The sequence below is a fragment of the Papio anubis genome, chromosome 5 (assembly GCF_008728515.1).
Source record: "Papio anubis isolate 15944 chromosome 5, Panubis1.0, whole genome shotgun sequence".
NCBI lineage: Eukaryota > Metazoa > Chordata > Mammalia > Primates > Cercopithecidae > Papio > Papio anubis.
In genome coordinates this window covers 15,117,851-15,140,264 of record NC_044980.1, presented here as the reverse complement: position 1 = coordinate 15,140,264, position 22,414 = coordinate 15,117,851, and the positions used below count along the sequence as shown (strand labels likewise).

The 22,414-nt window shown below is 38.4% G+C and overlaps 1 protein-coding gene across 1 annotated transcript in view; it reads right to left on the bottom strand.

Annotated features, from left to right (window-relative positions):
• FBXL7 (F-box and leucine rich repeat protein 7) overlaps positions 1 to 22,414 on the bottom strand; it is a 447,231-nt gene that overhangs the window by 154,099 nt on the left and 270,718 nt on the right. The gene's annotated exons all lie outside the window — the stretch shown is intronic.

Below are 22,414 nucleotides of genomic sequence, written 5' to 3'. Positions count from 1 at the left end.
GCCACTCTTTTACATATTTAATGGCATGGCTTGTCTACTCTGTTCAAGATGAAATACCCATCCTAAGCATATACGTCTTCTACTGTAATGACAATTATCAGTAAATAAGTTGTTATTCACTAGCTAAGAGAAAAGCAACAAAGTTGACTAAAGATAATTTCTTACAGTGAATCTCCTATCACATATATGTAGTAAGAAACCACGTGTTTTTGATCTTGAGAGAAGGTGTTCTGCTATTAAACACATTATCCCTAGCAAGATTATCTTTTCATGATCAATTTCATGATTTTTTATTTCCAGCTAATGCATCTTTGGTTTTATTTGGTTTCTGGAAGTATGACTTTGTTAAGCCATTACAACTGGATGAGAAAGCTCACTGGAGCATTGGCAACTACCTACGTTCTATGAAGGGAGATTCTCTCTCCCTTAAAGATCCCTCTTGGACTAATTTTTGAGGATGTGATGAAATGAGGTGCCTGGTAGCATGAGAAAAAGTGGAAAGGAAAAATGATGGAGATGAGAAAGAGTGGTGAATCAATGCCTTCTCACTTAGGCCCTTGACCACAGGTGAATAAATGGATTTGACAGGTAGAAGGGACATTTCTTCTAGGGGAAAAGATCAGGTCAGTGGCTCTCAAACCATATTCTTAACTAATCAGTCTAGAGAGTGCCTAACCACAGTATTTGTTTTCAAAGCTCTCCAGGTTTTTATTTAATTGTGCACCCAGAGTCGAGAACTATGGGACCACAAATGAAGAGAAAGAAGGCCCCAAGCCAGAGATGTTGAGAAGCAGGAAACTTGAGATAGAAAGGATGGAGTCCATTCTCTCAGTAAAATAAGAGATGGAGTCATATCTTTAGATAGGAACAAGGTTGGGGATTTAAAGAAAGTGAAGGCCGGGCGCGGTGGCTCAAGCCTGTAATCCCAGCACTTTGGGAGGCCGAGATGGGCGGATCACGAGGTCAGGAGATCGAGACCATCCTGGCTAACACGGTGAAACCCCGTCCCTACTAAGAAATACAAAAAATAGCCGGGCGAGGTGGCAGCGCCTGTAGTCCCAGCAACTCGGGAGGCTGAGGCAGGAGAATGGCGTGAACCCGGGAGGCGGAGCTTGCAGTGAGCTGAGATCCGGCCACTGCACTCCAGCCTGGGCGACAGCGCGAGACTCCGTCTCAAAAAAAAAAAAAAAAAAAAAAAAAAGTGAAGAATATTTGCAAGGGGGGGTTCAAAATGCAACAGGACTTTAACTAGAAATAGCCTTTGATGATACCTTATTATAGGGAAAGTATACATTTTCTGAGCATCTTAGATATCCACAAATTTACTTTATACCATGATGTCTTCCCATTAATGAGGTATAAAATAGAGGAAATATGCTTATTTGTTGATAGCTCTTATGAATTCTAACTTTGAATAAAGGTAACCAAAATACATCCTTTTTCCAAAATACATATTTTGGGAAATAAACAAATTTGATAATATAAAAATACTCTTTTGCAGGTTTATTATGTTTAGTTGATTCCTGGTGTTCATGTGGAGAGTGAGACTGTGTGATTTGTTTTCCACTTTCCTCAACCTGGACATAGAGAAGATAAATTAGTGTTGTCCTAGATTACACGTAATAGTAGTGCTTTCTGCTCAAATAAGTACCATTCCAATCTAAGAAAAAAGCTATTCAACCTTGGAACTGGAATTTACTTTTTTTTTTTTTTTTTAACCAGAATAGGCACTTGCAAACTATACATAGCCAATTTCCTTAAAAGGGAAATTCCTGTGTGTCTCCTAGGACCCAAAAGTTCTATGCACTGAGCTTTTAAATTTTGATGCAACTTCTCTTTCACTGTTCAAAACTGTGCCATGTGGATAATATTTTATCAGTCTGACAATCTCATAACAGGAAGATTTGAACATAGCAGCTGTTTACCATTTCATGCTAATTAAATGTGATTTCCCTCATTGTCAATTTCACTCTTTTGCCTTCCAGTCACTTAATACAAATAAGAGAAAGACACAGGAAGATGATAGAGAATACGTTATCCATACATTACCAATTGATTAGTTTCAAGCATAAATACCTTTTGCAGTTAAGATTCAAATGCTACATTATTTGATATAATGAAGTTTGATATCCAGGTGCATTTAATTTTGAGCGAGTGGAGGAGTCATATTATAGAGTGAAAACAATCCTGGATCTAGAGGTCCAAGGTGGTGGTTTGCCCCTAGTTCCACCACTAACAAAGTGTGACTTTCAGTAAGTCCTTAACTTTTCCATTTCTTTATATAAATGGAAATGAAAACATCCCCTCTCCCTAGGTTGTTAATAAGATGCATGGAATAATGAATGTGAAATATATTTTAACATGAATTATCTTCAATTTAATTCATCTATTTTGGAAATGCCTTATGTGTGCACATTGAGCTTCCTGAAAACAAAGCACAATAATATAGAGAGGGATTACGAAGAAGATATTAAGATATATATGTAATCAGAGTGTTATATTAAGATATATATGTAATCAGGGATACATATGTTAAACATTAAAACTCCCAATTGATGGGTAACATTTTATTTAAGTTCTATAGTTATTATCTCCATAAATATTATCATTATCCATTGTTATGTATAAACAATGAACATAAGAATATTTAAGGTAAAACTTATGAATATACTTCTGAAAAAAGCTAGCCCACTTAAGGTTCTTTTCTCTCTCTAGTGTTGATGTTGGTGCCATGAAGTTATAAGAAACATATGCGAGAAATTACACCAAAAAAAGTGAGAATTTTTTCCTGCCTCACCATCACATATGCTGAGCCCCAGACACAATTATCCTTTTAGAATGTATTACAGATGCAGTGCTTAGAAAATGGGTGCAAGATGTTTGTTCAGATATAAACTTGCAGGCCAATGCTAGGGGAAGCTGGCAAAAGCCCTTAGCAAGCAACATTTCTTGTGGGTTGCCAACCCAGATCATGTTTTTTTTCCTTAAGAGTTTTGGCAGCTTCCTTCCATCTCTTCAGATTGCACTTATAATTGGTTGTTACCATAGAAATATGGTCTTTAAATCATAGTATTCTTTATTAACTAGTTATAAGGTGGAGGTGTGCCCTGAGCAAAATAGGATTTGGGAGGGTAACAGCAAATGGGTTAAAACTTACTATACTCATCTATATGACTGCTAATTCTTGCTAATTCTGCATGCAAGAGTGGTACGCTCACAATTTATTAATCCGAATGTTGGCAGGCATCTATCCTGATTTCTTTCTGTAATGTTCTACTTAACAAAGAGCTCTGGATTCAGATTTTTTATTAATTTACTGCACAGTTATATTATTATTATCACTATTATTTTTAAAAATAAGAATAAAATTTTGGTTCCCACTTTGTATTAATGAAACTCATGACATGTTGCCACTATCTATTCTTAATCTTGAGAAATAATAAAAACTGAAATCTGTTTGAAGCCTTACTAGTTAAAAACCTAGTCTTTTCAAGTAGAAAAACACATAATCAGATTATAGTTACACCTGTAGGTCCAGAATCTCCCATGTTCAAAGCAAAGATTCACAATAAATGGAGTCCAGGAGAATAATCAGGATTTTTTGACAATTGCAATGAGGTTGCCTTGATTAAACTTATCAACATGTAAAAGGACTGCTATCCTTGTTTTTAATTATCAAAAATATGTGCAGCAGACATTCTTGGCCCATATTCCATTCTCATGTCTCATCAAAATTCTGAATTAGCTGAAACAAAAATGTGTAATCACTGGTTTTGGTGAAATCTCTAGTTTTTCCTATGCAATTATGTAAATCACTGACATATGATACCTCAAATCCATTCCTAATTCCCATTCCATTCCATCCCTTAGAAAATGAAGAACTAATGTATAATAAATAGTACAGATAAGGGCAGGTATCAAAAGTATAGTCTGTGTTTCATGGGATGGGATGAAGCTTGGGGAGAAATTAATGAAATGGCATATTCCCCACCAGCTTCCCATGATGTGTGGTGATGGTATTTTTGTGTGTGTGTGTGTGTATGTGTGTGTATGTGCGTGTGTATGGTGGGGTAGGAGTAGACAGTGACACTAACTTCCAAAAACGTGACAGAACTGTCAAAAATGTATGACATAAAATGCATGTAATAAATTATGTACGGTAGTATTTTCCAACAAATAACAAAAAACAACTCTAAATGTTTTTCTGCTATTCAACTAATAATGATCCTTTTATTACTACATCTTCCCTATCGTTCTTGCTCAATGCATGTGTTTTGGTTGCACATCCTTTGAATTGTTCGATGCACACATATCCTGCACTGCTTAGTTATCTGATGTTTACAACATGGTAAACTGTGAAATATTTTTACAGTTTCAATTATTTAAAAATCATGTCAGAAATGTTTTCTGTTTTCTACCTGGTAATCTGTCAAGGGCTATGCCTTTCCAACAGTCTGTATCCATTTAATGCTCAGGCACTAAGCTCTGTTCACAGACTTATCTACTTTTGTCACCTACTTTGGAATTTCTAAACAAGACAGAGAAACTGAACAGTAGTTCCTGGTGTCTCAGGGGTCAAGAGAAACCACCTTAGTATCTGGGGTAGTTCAGGACCATGGACAACAACCAAAGATGCACCCACTTTCACCTCCAAATTTAAGAGTGAGAATCACAAAAGGCAAGGAAAAACTGTCACTTTCACTACTTTGAAATTAGTTTGTGCCATTATTAAACTATTATTGTTTTAATTTTAAGCTTATATCAAGATTCTTCTTCAATCAGGTTAATATGGTTTCATTAAAGGGGCATACCCTTAGCAAAACAATGGACTGGCCAATTTATCAGGACAGGACAGAAATCTGGAGTTCACATTATGGTGGGAATATGCCAAGCTCAAAGGTGGGATTCTCAAAGGTGGGAACAGGTTCTGAGGATCAAGGCCATAGCCAGGACAACAGAAACTCACACGGAGGCAGTACAATCTGAAATATAAAACCATATCTACATCAATATATACGGCAGCCCTCCTCCCACCCCAGCAAAGATGTCTATGTCTGAATTCCTGAAACTTGGGAATATGTCTCTTTCCCTGGTAAAATGGAACGTGTAGATCAAGTTAAGAGTATTGAGATGAGAAAGTTATCTTGAATTATCCCGGTAGACCCAATGTAATCACAAAAGTCTTTGTCTGAGGGGAGTAGGAGGGTCAGTCAGTAGTAGAAGATGGAATGACAAGGTGAGAAAAGGATCATAGGAAAGGAATACAGGTAGCCTCTGGAAGCTGAAAAAAAAAATCAAAGCAACAGATTCTCTTCTCAAAGCCTCAGGAGGAGAACAGTCCTGCTGACACCTTGATTTAGACTTCTGACCTCCAGATCTGTAAAAAAATAGGCTTGTGGATTTTTTTTGTCATTAAATTTGTGGTAATTTTCTACAGCAGTAATAAAAAATGTAATAAAATATATGCAAATAGGATCCATGTGCACAAGAAGGAAAGGGAATCTAGGAACATAGAACCACAGTGAATATTTATGCTCTCCGGATCTTTCTTTTCTTCTATTCATTTGCTTAAGTTGACCGGGGCATCCTGTGAATATATTCTCCTTTCACTCATCCTCCTGTTCCGAGTAGTTTATATAGAACCATATCAACTACACACTTCATTTATATGCCCCCTCCCTACTGTATTATAAACAGCAGCAATCCGGTATGGAATTCCATAGTTTGCACTCTAGGCCACTGAAAATTTCTTTCATTATTAAAAAATTCTCTGAGTTTTGGAAAAAAAGTTTTTTGAGACAGGGTCTGTCACCCAGGCTGGAGTGCAGTGACACAGTCACGAATCACTGTAGCCTCAAACTTCTAGGCTCAAGCGATCCTCCCATCTCAGCCTCCCTTGAGTAGCTGGGACCATGTACACACAACACCTTGCCTAGATATTAAAAAAAAATTAGTAGAGATGGGGTTTTGTTATGTTGCCCTGGCTGGTCTTGAACTCCTAGGCTAAAGCAGTCCTCCTGTCTCAGCCTCCCAAAGTGCTGGGATTACAGGTATGAACCACCACGCCTGGCCAGGAAAATGTTTTTAAAATAAAATATTTAAAGTGAAGCCCAACTCAGTAAGATTGCTTGGAATTGAATGAGTGTAATGCAAGTTAAAAAACATTAACTGGGCCTTTCCTTTCTATCTCTATGTCAGACACAGTAGACTTTGAAAAGAAGGGTCACAGCCAGGCTTGTTCGCTCAGGCCAGTGATCCCAGGATTTGGGAAGGCCAAAGCAGGAGGATCAGTTGAGCCTCAGACTTTAAAACAACCAGCCTGGGCAACATAGCAAGACTTTGCCTCTAAAAAAACTTTTTAAAAAATTAGCCAGGTGTGGTGTGCACTTGCAGTTCCAGCTGCTCGGGAGGCTCAGGAGGGAGGATCGCTTGAGCCCTGGAGGTTGAAGCTGAAGTGAGCTGCAATCTCACTACTGTACTCCAGCCTGGGTGACACAGCAAGACTCTGTCACAAAACAAAAAACAAACAAACAAAAAACACACACCTCACAATTTTCATAGCTCTGGGTCACTATTAAGGTCTTCAGAGAACTTCAAGAAGAACTGAAAGACTGTATGTCAAGCTACAGATAGAAACAATATGGAAATAAAAAGGGGCATAATAGAGGATATTTGAGGAGAGTGAGCAGTGGATTAGTGAAAATTAGCTCTTCCCTCCACTAATTCCCAGTAATTTATTGAGCCTGGCAAGGCACTGTGCTATATAATCTATGCCATTTTTTTAAAATTCTTGCAATCACACCATGAAGAGGGTATTATTATTTCCATTTTAATAGACTTAGAGATCTAAGTAACTAGCCTGAGTTGACACAGCTTGTGTGGCTGTACGAGGGGGTCTGATTGTAAAATATCTGACTCCAAAGCCTTGCTATTTCAATCATGCCTTTCAGTGATGACAGTACAAAAAGCCTTTTACTTTAACTATTTGTCTTCTATGCCATGGAAAGAGAGGGTTTTGTCTGTTCTCCAACGAAGGGATGAAGATTTGTATTGAATTTGGACAATGATTCATAAATCTTATAAGCTGCCTTCCCCTTTCTTGCTGACACATCAAATATTCCACAGTTCAGTTTCCAGAAACATGAGGGATGCGAGCACCTGTAAACTGTGCCTGGCATCTCCCTCAGGTTGAACTACCCTGCACCATTAAGTGGAGCAGAGGAGGAAGTGGATGTTGCTGGAAAGATAGGTGTTTAGCTGTTTAGAGCATGGGTACTTGTAATATTCCTGTTGTTTTGGTGCACAGTTATCAATTATTTGAGGCTTTTGGATCACTTACAGTTTCTTTATTAAAAATCAGTTAATCTGGCTGGGCATGGTGGCTCATGCCTGTAATCCCTGGGAGACCCAGGCGGGTGGATCACTTGAGGTCAGGAGTTCCAGACCAGCCTGATTAACACGGTGAAACCCTGTCTCTAGTAAAAAAAATACAAAAATTAGCCAGGCATGGTGGCACACGCCTGTAATCCCAGCTACTTGAGAGGCTGAGGCAGGAGAATTGCTTGAACCCAGCAGGCAGATGTTGCAGTGAGCCAAGATCGCAATCTAGCCTGAGCAACAAGAGCGAAACTCCGCCTCAAAAAAAAAAAAAAAAAAAAAAAAAAATCTGTTAATCCTTTGACTTTCTATTAGTCCAGATAGCTGTGGTTTTGGAACCAGGGAAGGTCTGGCTAAAAGGGGTAGCAAACATTTTTGAATAGTACTATGTCAAACTCTTCCTCAGTAATGACCTACATTGAGTAGCACCCAACTTCCTTTTTTTTCTTTTTTCTTTTTTTTTATTATACTTTAAGTTCTAGGGTACATGTGCACAACGTGCAGGTTTGTTACATATGTATATTTGTGCCATGTTGGTGTGCTGCACCCATCAACTCGTCAGCACCCATCAACTCGTCATTTACATCAGGTATAACTCCCAATGCAATCCCTCCCCCCTCCCCCCTCCCCATGATAGGCCCCAGTGTGTGATGTTCCCCTTCCCGAGTCCAAGTGATCTCATTGTTCAGTTCCCACCTATGAGTGAGAACATGCGGTGTTTGGTTTTCTGTTCTTGTGATAGTTTGCTGAGAATGATGGTTTCCAGCTGCATCCATGTCCCTACAAAGGACACAAACTCATCCTTTTTTATGGCTGCATAGTATTCAATGCTGTATATGTGCCACATTTTCTTAATCCAGTCTGTCAGCACCCAACTTTCTTACAAGCAGAGCTGGCCTGGAATTCAGATCTCCAGATTCCCAGCCAGAGGGTATCCCATTTACAACATTCTGATACCTCTCCCTTTCCCAAGCTTCAATACAAACTCCAAGGTACTGACGATTACATCTCAGATTTCCTATACATATGCTCATGGCACCACGGACTCAATAAGTTTGTACTGAATAAAGTGATATCACACATGAAGGTGTGCTGGATAATATTTTTCTAACTAAAAGACAATGAAAACTAGTGTCCCACTAAAAACATTCAGAACTGTGTTCTTCCACTGTTGTGAGCCATCTGATTTCCATTTCAAGGCAAGCAAGGCTACATTTATTAGAGAAGGGAAGAGTGAAAGTGTCAATAAGACACTTTCTTATTGAGGTGAGGGAAAGGCTAACAGGGATGAAAAGGTAGAAGCAAATGCCGTGCATTAGAGGGGACTTGAAAAGTACTGAAAAGCTGACTTCTCTTCTCAGGTCCACCAATGACCGACTATGTGACCTTAGGCTGGTCACACAACTTTAGTCGCAGAGAAGGCTTAACTGCAAAACAGGGAAGAAAGCTAGTTCTAACTTTAACAGGAGGATGGGATGAGCAAAGTGGATTAGAGATGTGGAAATTCTGTTAAAAGGCTTAACTTGCTGAGCTATATAAAAAAAAGACTGGAGTCTTGTCTTGATACAACCCCAAGCTAGGTAACTCTGCATGTTTCCTAATCGAGCATTGTGCCTGCCTCATGATGGGTACAAAGAATCACACACAGGCTGTGTGGCATAGCGAGAAAAGAAGGGGATTAGAGCCAGGCATGCTTAGATTCCAACACCAGACCCACTCATTCCTGTATGATGGTGGGGAAGTGAATTAATCTCCTTAAGCCTCAACCTCCCAATCTGAATAATAGGACACTGATAATTATACCTGTAAGAATAATATGAAATGGTTCATGTAAAATTCTTGGATAAATGGGAAATGTTTTTGGCTTCAAGTAACAGAAAACATAACGTAGGCTTAAACTAGTATGAGTTTAAATTCATCTCATATTAAAAAGTCTGGAGGTAGTAGCTACTGGTTCGTTTATTGCCTCATCACTGACATCTCTGCAGCTTTCTTGGGCTCTGCCTCATGGTCTTAAGTCGGCTGCCAGAAATCCACTCACCATAGTCGTATTCAAGGTAGGTAAAAATGGGTGGATAGGGAGGCAGCAGATGCATTTGTTCCTTTTATCAGGAAAGCAAAGTTTTTCTAGAAATACTTTTTGCATCCTCTCATTTTATCTTGTTGGCAAGAACTGGCTGACATGGCCCTCCCCAGCTGCAAGGGCGAGTGGGAAATCAGAGACCAGGATGATCCATCACCCAGGTTGGGCACACAGAAAATCAGGGTTTGGATGGCAAGAAACAACAGTCAAGTGGATACCAGGACACAACTAACACAGTTGGCTGCAGCTTGGCACCTAGTGATTAATCGCTAAATATTCGTTTCTTCTTCCTTCCTCCACCAATCAACAGAGCAAATCCATCTGGCTTTAATAGTCTGTGATCCCACATGGATCATTAAATTATAATCAAAAGTCAATACTATAGTAAAAATTCTCTAAACTGACCACAGAAGATAAATAAGGCAGTAAAAAATGTGATTCATGAAATATTCTTATCTCTACTTTGAGATAACTCCAGATTTACAAAAAAAGTTTCAATGGCAACACAATCGGGTCTCACGTACCCTGCAGCCTGCTTCCCTAAATGTTAAAATATTATATGATGATAGTAAGATTCTCAAAACCGGGAAAATAACACTGATATGGTATTATTAATAAATCTACAAATCTTTATCCAAATTTAACCAGCTGCTCACTAATGTTTTTTTTTTTCATGTCCAGAATCCCATCCAGGATCCTACTCAATTTATTTGTCATGTCTCCTTCATGTCCTCCAGTCTAGATACGACATAGTTTTAAAGCTAAACATTTTTCTTATTTTGATATAATTACCACAGAGCCATTTACTTTAGTCTTTTCTGTGTGCATTTTGAATTGAAAAATTATATTACTATGTGGTGCCAGGAGGATGATATTGTTGATTTGCTCTTGCTGATTTGCTTTAACAGTCATTTGCGTGGAGACTAAATGTACATTTCAGAAGCAAAAGTTTAGAAAATAAAGTTTCAGATGAGTAGCGCATGGATTAGTGAAGGATTTCTGCATCTCATCCTGGGTAATGCTAAATTTCTCCTACGGAGGATTTTCCTGCCCACAACACACACATTCATCACACCATAGAGGGTCAATTTTGAACGTTCCAGATGGGCGCACTCAAGTTGCATGCTCAAATAATGATAATCAGCTACACTGATATGGCATTACTTGTTAGAGGATTCCAATGCAGAATACTGGGCAGTTCCTGGAACTGCAGTCTTCTCCACTCCCCCGGGAGCAGGCAGCTGGTGGCAGGGGGAGCTGTGTGCCAAAGGCCACGTGGGAAGAGAGCGGACAATGCAGTGAGGGATCTCCAATCAGCATCCGTGCCTCTATGCCCTGCTGCCTGTCTGTTCACGGAATTAGGATAATGTATGACTTTGGCAAAGAGATGTAAATATCATGCCAATATTTTGGATCAATACCTAGGAACATTTCCCTATGGGATATGTCTTACTGACTCAATTACTGTTTGTTGTTTTGATAAATTGAGCCCTGACTGCCCTGAAAGGGAAGTCAAATGAATCAAAATGTCCACATGTCTGGACTTTGATGTATGTCTCCATCTCTACTGTGTAGTCCACAGCAAATCTCCCCAGCTGTTGCCTGCACAGCACTGTGGCCGCTGTGCACAGAGAGGCAGGGCTGAGTGGAGCCCTGCCTGGCCCAGCACTAGTGGAGAAATGCACCACACCATGAGTGGACCATGCTCTGTGTGTACTATCACGACCAGCCCCATCTTAGAAGAAGGCAGTTCACTCACACTCAAACTTCTCAATAACCTTCTTTTCTTTCCACTGGTGGTTCTGTAGTAAATTTCTATTTTAAAGGGTGTCTGTAAATCAGTGGCAATGTTACCCTTTTTTTTTTTTTTTTTTTTTTTTTTTTTTGAGACGTGGAGTCTTGCTCTGTTGCCCAGGCTGGAGTGCAGTGGAGAAATCTCGGCTCATTGCCACCTCTGCCTTCCAGGTTAAGCAATTCTCCTGCCTCAGCCTCCCAAGTAGCTGGGACTACAGGCGCCCGCCACCACACCAGGCTAATTTTTTGTATTTTTAGTAGGGATGGGGTTTCACCATTTTAGCCAGGATGGTCTCAATCTCCTGACCTCATGATCTGCCCACCTTGGCCTCCCAAAGTGCTGGGATTACACATGTGAGTCACTGTGCCCAGCTGGCAATGTCACTCTTTAGGCAAATGATAGGTATCTACCTGCCTTTAGAATTCACTCTACCTGTAAAGTAGTAGGGTATCCAAACACCTGGGGAAAAAACAACATCACTTAAAGGTATTCATTTCCCTCTACATCAGTGTAAAAACAAACAACAACCATTTCTACTGCTGACACTAAACTGTGGACGTGTTAACCAAAGCAGTGGGATCTATTGTGTATTTCAAATACTATTATTATGAAGTTGAAGAGATAAAATCATGACAAATTTACTACATGACAAAAGTAGTAAATTTTTCTTGAAGCAAACATAACAAAAAGTATTAAAAATGTATGACTATTAAGAAATTTCTTACCACATCACATACCCATTCCTTCTGTTTTAGGTTCTAAAGACATTTATGAACAGTCGTGAAGTGTATTTAAATATAATCTGTGTGTATGCTCTGCCAAGGGCATTTGTTTTTGTCATCAAATATTTATCTTCCCAGTTTCATGATATTAGAGTCTAATTATTATACATATTACTAATAAAAGATTGTCAAAAAGCAAATTAGTTAGCAAAGGCGTGAAATAAGGAATAAAAACAGAAGTTCTCCAGGAAATTGTTTAAATTTTTCTTTTGCTATAATGAACCTCTAAATGTTTCATTTTGTCTTTCCACGCATGTTTGCTGGTTTTATTGTCTCCACCTTTCCTTACCTCTAGAGTAGCCCTGGCCACTTACAATCAAGATGCATACACTAAGTACCCACGGTGGTTCTGGGTCTTGGGGAAGCAGTTCCACCGAGCTGTAGCCTTCCTCACACTGGAAAGACCATGCCTCCTGGAGGCAGGCACAATCTCCAGATTAGCAAATCTGATCGCAGTCTTAACTTTGGTTCTGTGATGTGCTGTGGATATTAACCTTAGGGTAAAATTGTGTTAAATTGTTTCATAGTTGCTTAAGGCAGTCTTTTGAATAAAAATTACAGATTTTTTTTCATCACATATTCTCACTTACAAGTGAGAGCTGAACAATGAGAACCCATGGACACATGGGGGTGTCACACTTGGGGGCTGTCGGGTGCAGTGTAGGAGAAGGGAGAGCATCGGGAAGGATAGCTAAAGGCTGCTGGGCTGAATATCTAGCTGAAGGGTTGATCTGTGCAGCAAATCACCATGGCACATGGCACATGTTTGCCTATATAACAAACCTACATATCCTGCACAGGTACCCTGGAACTTAAAATAAAAGTTGAAGAAATAGAAACAGGAAAAAAAAAAGAGAAAATTATAGATTTTTATAACAGAATTGTTTATTAGTGGTGTAACAAGGAAAACCAAGGCTGTTTAGAGAAAAAAACTGTATTCTTCTCAGGTTATTCTGCTCATCATGGTAGAATGTAGTGGTGGGTTTACAGTGTATCAAGTTTCTTTATTAGAGCCTAATGATTAGAAAAGTTCAATTATTCTGCCTACTATTTCTTTGGTTTTGTGAAGACAGAGAAAAATCAAAATCAAATCTGAGACAAAATTAGACAGGAAAGTCATGAATTACTCTTTCTATTTGGGAAGAGCAAATATGTTTTAAAGAAGAATATACCAGAGATAGTGAAAGTCAAGTTTAAAATCCTAACAAGTTTTATTTCAAAACAATCATGAACTTGTACATGACAATAGAAACGAAATCTCCAAAGCAGCCTTTTAAATATTAGATTTGGCTCCTGGCTACTCACTTGTGTTCACTCCCTCTGCCTCGTGGTGATAAAGCTCAGATAAACACAGTGGCCGCAGGCCAGTTCTGTAGAGCTAATTACATCAGTCAACCTTGACTAGGTGCTTTCTTTATATAAGAATCCCCGTCTAGGGATACAAAAATGAAGACACACTCTTGTCTTGCGAAATCTTGAGAAAGTTCTCAAGATTCTCAGTGTGCAGGTGGGAAGACAGAGATATCAAAGCACTACTACATTCAATAGAGTGGGTATAACTCATGCTTAGGACATACTGGGAATACAGAGGAGCAGACCCAAACTCTGCCTTTGGGATGAGGGAAAAATGTTTCATGGAAGGCTGGGAGGCAGATGTAAGGCATTCCGTATTTGGGGACTGGGAAGATTATCTGCAAAGGGGACAGCAGGAGCAAAGAAGCAGCTAAGAAGCAATACGGTGTTTGCAGAGAATACCAAGCAATTCTATGGTGCTGTTAGGTAGATAGGTAGGTAGAGAGAGAGAGAGAGAGAGAGAGAGAGAGAGATGAGAGATGAAGTTGGAGTGTTGGCTCAAGTCCCAAAGACCATGGGAACTAACCTTGATTTATCTGAAACCAGGAAGCTACTGTACACTGTAAGCATGGTTGTGTAAGAGAGGTTGGACGAGGAAACGAGAGTGGGGTTGGAGAGCAAGGTACAGATATAAGACCTATTGGGGGTGGGGCTTGATGATGAATTCAGTGATATAGTGTGAGTTTGAGATACCCAAAGGTGATCCAGGCAGAGATTCCTAGCAGGCGGATGGATTCACACTCCTGGAACTCAGGAAAGAGCCATCAATTGGTACATAATTGGGCATTATTGTGGTGGGAGGAAGCACGGTGCCACTTACCCTAGAGCTCAGCTCTCTATTTTATCATTCCCCGCACATGAAAGAGAAAAAAGAATCTCCCTTTGCTTATACTACAATACAACCTCCTTCTTTCGAAAGTTTCTTGTAGATATGAATTGTCACTTTAGGTTGTGAATGGGAGGACTTGTTCTGAATAGTACAACTATTCAGAGAACCTGGTGTCATAATACACTGGCTAGGTATGATCAGTTGTGATGCACATCTTGGGCATTTGTTACTATATTAATCATAACACTAAAGTCTCTGCTTGAGGTGCTTGTTCTTTTCTGTCAGACAAAAGTGTGTGGTTGCAGCTACTGTGCTGGGGATTGGGTAAATCGTGGTATGGTCTTGGGAGTGCGTAACATTTGTGAATGTCATCCATGTTCACTGATGGATGTCTCAGTACCAAGACCATAAAGGAAAAACTGAGAACCACTGTTCTGGAGACAGCAAACCATAGCTCTCAGGTCAAATCTGGCTGCCACTGGCTGTCCGTATATAGCTCACTGTGCACCAAGAAGGGTTTTTACAGATGAACACTTTTGGAAAAATTGGTGTTAGAGAACAGTAACTTTGAATCCCATTTAAGGGAAACGTCATCTCCTCCTCAAAAGAATTCCATTCTTCTCGTTAGTGAATCTATAATATGATAATTTTTATTCAATTACTTTATGATATTTTGAATTTCATCAATAAAAATTTTGTAGAAATTTGTCTTATCTCTTATTGTGTAAAGACATACATAATATTTGCAATTTGCCTCTTGGCTTCCAAAGACTAAAATATTTACAATCTGGCCCTTTAGAGGAAACGCGTGTAAACTTCTGCTCTAGACTATGGTAAGGCAGCAAAATACACAGATAATTTACAATATGCCCAGCATTCTGCTAAGAGTAATTTTCCCAGTTTCTATTTCAGTGCTTCCAATACCCTGTGGAGTGAATGCTATAGTGGTCTTCATCACAGATGAGGAAACTAAAATGCAGGGATGGTCAATCACTTGTCTAAGCCCAAACATTAATAAGTGAAAAAGCTGGGATTTGAAACTAACTAAGTCAGATTTGGTCTGACTTCAGGGCGGATGGTCCTGTTCTTAAGCCCCCCTTGGAGCTTCTGAGGTACTAACTTCTATCCCTCCACATCACAGGCACATACTCTAACCTTTATGGATCCTAGAGGCCTCTGTACTTTTCCTCATTTCCTTTTCCCTTACTTCTTTACACCTGTCTGCTTATAATGTTCACTTCTACAATGCTTCTCTCTTAGCCAAAAGGTGACACTCATTTCAGTTATGAGAAAATGATGAGAAAACACATCTCTCTATACTTATATTTTCATTTAATCTAACTGATACGTATTCAAATAGTAATAGTATCTTGTGGTTAAAATACAGGAAATGTTCTTCATTCACATCATGTTGTCCTGCTTCTGATCTACGGAACCTGAAATATGAGGTCAGTCTCCATTTTATGAAACACTTTCCAACAACATATTGATACTCTTTGGTTTATGTGATAGGTAATTTTAGCTGTCAACTTAATTGGACCAGGAGAGACCCAGATAGCTGGTAAAGCGTTTCTGAGTCTGTCTGTGAGAGTGTTTCTGGAAGAGATGCGCATTTCAATCAAGGGAGTAAGTAAGAAGATCCACCCTTTCCCAGCGTGAATGGGTACCCTCCAATCCACTGAGGGCCCAAACAGAACAGAAAGGCAGACAAAAGATGAATTTGCTTTATTTCTCTTCTGGAACTGGGACACCTCTTCTCCTGTCCTTGGATATTAGAACTCCAAATTGTACAGCCTTCAGGCTCTGGGGCTTACACCAGCAGTCCTCTAAGTTCTCAGGCCTCCATTCAGCCTTAGACTAAAAGTTATGCCATCTGCTCCCCTGGTTCTCAGGACTTTGACTCAGACTAAATTATATCACCACTGCTCCTGGCCCGGCAGCTTGCAGACAGTATATTGTGGGACTAGCCACCATAATTGCAGGAGCCTATTCCCATAATAAATCCCTACTCATACAGCTCTATCTATATGTTCTTTGTTGGTTCTTTCTCTCTGGATAACTCTGCCCAATACAGTTTATAATTGTTATTAATTATAATGATTGGATTATAACAATAATTATAATAATTGGATTAAATTGAACATCATGCATTTTGTTTTCAACTCCAAAGTGAGTTCAAATACCTTCCTCAGAATAGAAACCTATAAAACCAAGATAAAAAATAATGCTCTGATGTACAGAAAGAAAATCATTCTATGTAACCTATGTAGTATTATGAGATTACTATTATGGATGTCCTTTCATCAAAGGAATTCCTATGGGACTTACCACAAATTATATTGGACGTAGTCTCTCAACAAAAGACCAATAACCTAGAACTCGCCAAAAATTTTACAGATACCAATGTACTTTGGTCCAAAAAGAGGGCCAAATTTGCAGCCTGTATCTTCTTATATTTCAGAAAATTCTAACATACTTATTTATGTAAATTGTTAAGTAACAATAGCTGACTTTATCACATGTCTACCATATACTACTCATTATATAAGCAGGATTTAACTTACTGTAAATAAAAACAGCATCCTATTTCATGGATGATATACACTAAGGCACAGGGGGATTACATGTTTTTAGTTAAGCACTTAGTTAAGTAGTATCCAGAGGTAGCAAGTGGGAAGGACTGGGATTTACACCTAGGATTATCTTATGCTCTTAAGTACTATATTGCCTGTCCATTTTAAGTCCACAAGAGATTAGAAAACAAAATTTTGGGAGATGGACGCGTCGCTAGATATAGCCCAATGATAAAAATGAAATGTACTTGACAGCAATATTAGAGCAAGAAAGAAAAAGCAAATTAAAACAAGGACTCAAAAGTCAGAGCAATTTGGGGCCGTTTAAGAAGGGAAATAGCTTCAAACATCTCAAAAGCCACTGTACATCATGGTATATCAGCATAAAGCAATAATTAGATTTTACACGAGGGTCATAAATTACCAAGGTTCAATTCAATTAGCATAAACTGTTTAGGAAGACACTATGTAATGCATTTCAGATACATTTCAACCAAAATGCTAAATTAAAAATTACTTAGAAACAAGTTTATAAGCCTTTCAGCATTCTGAAAAACTTAGATAACTGAAAATATTTCATTCTCTGAGCAGTATGCTCATTGTTTCGCAAGAATTAATTTAATGAACTTTCAAAACAACTCTAAGAGAGAGCATTGCTTTTATCCTCATTTTACAGATTTATATTTACAAATGAAGAAAGTGAGGCTTAGGGGAGGTTAAATAATACACCCGAGGTCACAGAGCTAATAATATTAAGTAGTCCAGCTGGGATATGAATACAGAACCTTAAATCTACTCTGAGTAAATTAAAAACCTAGACCGGAACTACTCATTAAGAAAATGACGGTGCTATGTGGAATTCCAACATGGATCTTAGTGATCCCTTCATCCTGCTCCCAGGCATTTCCCAACCTACAACGGTGCTTCTAACCAACAGAATCTGGCAAAGGTGAAGAGGTGTTACTTCTGTGGTTAGGTTATAAAAGGCTGTAACTTCTGTCTTGCTAGCAGACACTCTTTCTGGCTTTGACGAAGCAAGCTGCCATGTTGGAGAGGTCCAATGACAAGGAATTGAGGATGATCTCTGGCCAACACAGAAGACCTTCAGCTTTCATCCCCACAAAACTGAAAAACTGTGAAAATCTGAATCCTGCCATCAGCGATGTGAGTTTAGAAGCAGATCCCCTCCCAGTCAAATCTTGGGTGTCCACAGCCCTAGTCCACACCTTAAGACCCTGAAGCCGACGACCCAACTCAGCCTCACCTGGATTCACAGAAGCTCTGAGATAATGAACGTGTGTTGCATTATGCTGCTGTTTTTTGGGGTTGTTACACAGCAACTGACAACTTGATATAGTGACATTTTAGTATTGAGAACCCACAATTTCAAAAGAAGATGAAGCACTTTTATTCAAAAAAGCAATTCAATTTCCGGCCTGACATGGTGGCTGACACGTGTAATCCCAACACTTTGAGAGGCCAAAGTGGGCAGATCACTTGAGTCTAGGAGTTTGAGACCCAGCCTGGGCAACATAGCAAAACCCCATCTCTACTAAAAATACAAAAAAATTAGCTGGGTGTGGTGGTATGCACCTACAGTCCCAGCTACTTGGGAGGCTGAGGCGGGAGAATCACCTGAGCCCAGGAGATGGAGGCTGCAGTGAGAAGAGATCGTGCTTTTGCACTCTAACCTGGACAACTGGAGTAAGATTCTGTCTCAAAAAAATAAATAATAATTTCCAACTAGGATTGATTTTTAAATATTTTTAGGAAAAAAGGCAAATAAATAAAGGTGTAGTTCTGGAAGTGAAGATTCAATGGACTGAAACTAATAAATCTTTTGTTTCCAACCTTCTCCAAGTTCAAGATTGTAAAGAATCAGGAAGCCCAGACACAGGGCAGGAGAACATCTTTGGGAGTCCACAGTCCCTGTTCATGGCAATCTCCTTCCTGAACATGGGATTGTGATATTTTTGGCACCAAGACAGCCATAAACAATTATTTTTAAAGAGAGGAAAAAGGAAATTACCTACTCAAAAAATTAATGCGGTACATTACTTAGAAAGCAATGCTGAAGCAATGGAAAGGAAATGGAAAGAACAGATTGCCTCTCATGTCAACCCAATGCTACCTTTTAAACAATCCTCTGTCCACAGGCACATATGTTGTACCTGCCCCAGACAACAGGATAAAATGGTGGTTGTCCCAAAGAAAAATAAATGACTGTCATGGCTGTCCTGTTTCTTACTCTTTCATTTTCCCATTCATGCAATATTCGTGTAATTGTCTAACTTCCATGATCACTCTGAAATATGGAACTGCTTTTTTTTTTTTTTTTCTGTTCATTCTTTAATTGTTGTTAGCCTACTTCAGGTTTCTGCAATATTTCCCATTTGACATTTTGCTAAGTGGGAGTTAATTATTTTGTTCAATACACTTATTGATCCAAACAATCAATGACTTAAGAGTTAAGTCTGTCCTCATTACTACTAGTTCTGCCATCCTATTCCATCCACCAGTTTATCTCAACAGAGACAATTGTTGCAGTGAGTTCCTGGATAATGCTTTGGTCTCTACCTTCCTGACTTAATCCATGACTCCAGGGGATGGCATCTTTGCACTGCAAACATGCTCCTGGGTCCAGAGGGCTTCATCCCTTACTTTTCACATCTCACCTTTATTATTTGAAATCCAAACAAGAAGTCAAAAAGAGTTTATTTCCTAGGTAAAGTTCAGTGTGTTAGGCAATGATGAGCCTGTGAAAAACCTCAGCAGGTATCCAGCTGAAGCATGACAGATCTGAATACTTTGATCTAGGAATTTTTCAACTATTTTTTTTTTTTTTGCTTTTCCAAAATGTAAATAATTCAAGTGAACTTCGTGTTATATATGGTAGATGAGTGCCTGAAGTGAATATATAATCAATGTATTGTAAGGTAAAATATATTTTCACTACCTCATATAAGGGTATACCACAGCTAACCTTTTTTCTATGATATGAATAACTGCAGAATGATCAGCTATGGTGTGTGCATGCTTTGTAGGTGTGCATAATGGGTATCAAACTCTTCAGACAATTTAGGGAGAACAGCTGACTCTTATCCCAATAGGGGAGTGGAGGCTTCTCCCAGCAATGCCTCAAATCTGCTTTGTGACTTTTTGGACCTTCATTTTTTCATTCTAACAACAACAACAACAAAAAACAAGGATTAAAGCAAAGAATTGAAACAAAAATGAAATAATCTCAAAGATGCCTTCTGGCTTTGAAATGGAATGGTTCTAGGGCAGTCACTGGTTCATTCACTGATACCACCTAGTAAAATGTTAAATACCTTGTTTTACTTACATTTCATTTTCCAGGTGAAAGTCAGTGGTAGGAGGTACTATATTGTTCTGAAAGAATTTTGGTCATATCTGCCTCCTCTCTAACTAGACATTCAGCTCCTATGGCCAGAGACCAGCATACAATGGAATTTAATCTCCATGGCGGTAGAGACTTTGTTTTGTTCACTGTCATTTTCTCAGTACCCAGTACATAGTGATAGATAAACATTTTCTGAACAAAAGATAAATGAATGCATGAATGACTATCTATTAAAATTAATGTCATCTATACCTCAGAGAACAATATATTATAAACATATCACAAATGATTGTGGATCTTAACAGATAATTTACATTTCCTGAATATACACGATTGAGTCCAGAAATTAAAAAATATGTATTTTACAAAGCATAATTTCAGTGAGTGGCTATTTTGTTAATAAGTACAAGTAAGGATGTTTCTTCAAATTTAAAAGCTTTGTCAACATCATGGACTAAGTTATTTCAAATGCAGTCAATGGGAAATCTGGGAAAATTATATCTAAAAAAGATGAAAAATGATTTCATTATCATAATCCTCCTTCAAGTTTACAGTTCAGTTGTGATTTAAAAAGCAGTGAGAAAAGTTAAAATGAAATTATTCAATAGGACTGGATTCCATGCTAATTGTGCATTCCATACTATTTACAATTTTTCATTTTACATAGTCTTTGAAAATGTGGCTTGCCATTGATAGAATCATATTAACACCAGCATTCTGACACAATCGTATTGCAATTTCAAGAGTAGGAAAAGCCAAAGGAACTAATTGCTACTACATAAAATATAGCTTCACCTTTGCAGACACCTTACTGGTTAATCCATGGCTCATAGTATGTGCCTCAGGCTTATGTGTGGCCACGATTATTTTAACAAATCCAAGAAAGTATAATAACCTCTTGGCAGATACATATGCTAGTATATTTCAAACGTGTGTAGTTGCTATTCTAAAGATAGGTATTTTAAAGATTTAATAAAATGATAATAGCTGCTTGTCATATGTTTTCTTAATCAATGGACACTAAAATTATAACTACTCTAAAGTGTAAATCCATAGCATGACTTTTCAAAACCTTACCATAATTAGTTTTATTATTATTTTTCTTAATAGAGAACCAATTCGAGTTAATTGCACAATGAAAGTAAATGAAAATAATACAATCACACACAACAAGACACAGACAATCCCTTGATCACCTTGCTCTGGGTACATTTTATTAAGTCCATGTTAAGCAAAAATGAAATCACAAGCTTTGTAAGTGGCTTTTTAAAACAAACATGTTGTGAAAAGCTTTCTATATAAATAGATGAATTTCTTTAACATGTTAATTGTTGCAAAATGGTCCATTATGTATAAGCACCACAATATGTCTATCCAGCCCTTTGTTTTTGTATATTTGGCACTTTAGAAAACATTCATTTACAACAGAGTATTTTGATCTCAATACTATTGACACCTTGGGCTGGATAAAAACCTTCCTATTTGGTATTATGTTCACTACTTGAGTGACAGGGTCATTAGAAACCCAAATTTCAGCATCAGGCAATATAACCGTATACCAAAACTGCACATGTACCTGCTGGTTCTAAAATTAAAAAAAAAAAAAAAAAAGGAATTGTTTATAAAGTCCTTTCTCTCCTTAAGATTATATACAGATTAAATTATATATCCTTAAAATAGGTTTTTTCTCTCTGATTTTTAGAAATTTGAGTATTTTAAGCATTTGATACTTATTTCTTTTTTAGTAAGATGTGAGGTGATTTTGAAAATATTCTGATGGTGAAGAGAGAGGCCCCAATCTTTGGAAAAATGGGACACCCTGGACTTGGTGGTCACTATGTTTCCTGCCTGCCAGCTCTACTTGGCTGTTTGATCCCATGACACTACCTGTTATCTCCTTCATCTTTATCATAATTTCACCGTGAATGCATGCCAAGACCAAGAGAATGTAACAGGAGAACACAGGAAGAGAAGGGAACCATTTGGGCTCATCTGTAAACTGGAAAATAGGAATCATCTAGCTGTGGGGAGGAAATGGATATGCCATACAGAGAGGCTGACTGAGCTTGCTTGACGTTGGCATGAATTACGCCTCCTTCCCACTTAGCTGCATCCTTCAGCCCTTTGAGATTTCTGGACTACCTTAAGTGCACAAAACGTTTCCACATATGTAACCAACTTCTATCCTCAAAAGAACCGTCATGGAAATTCTAGTCATTCTCAGTTTACAAATGAGAGAACAGCAGTTCAGTAGTTCA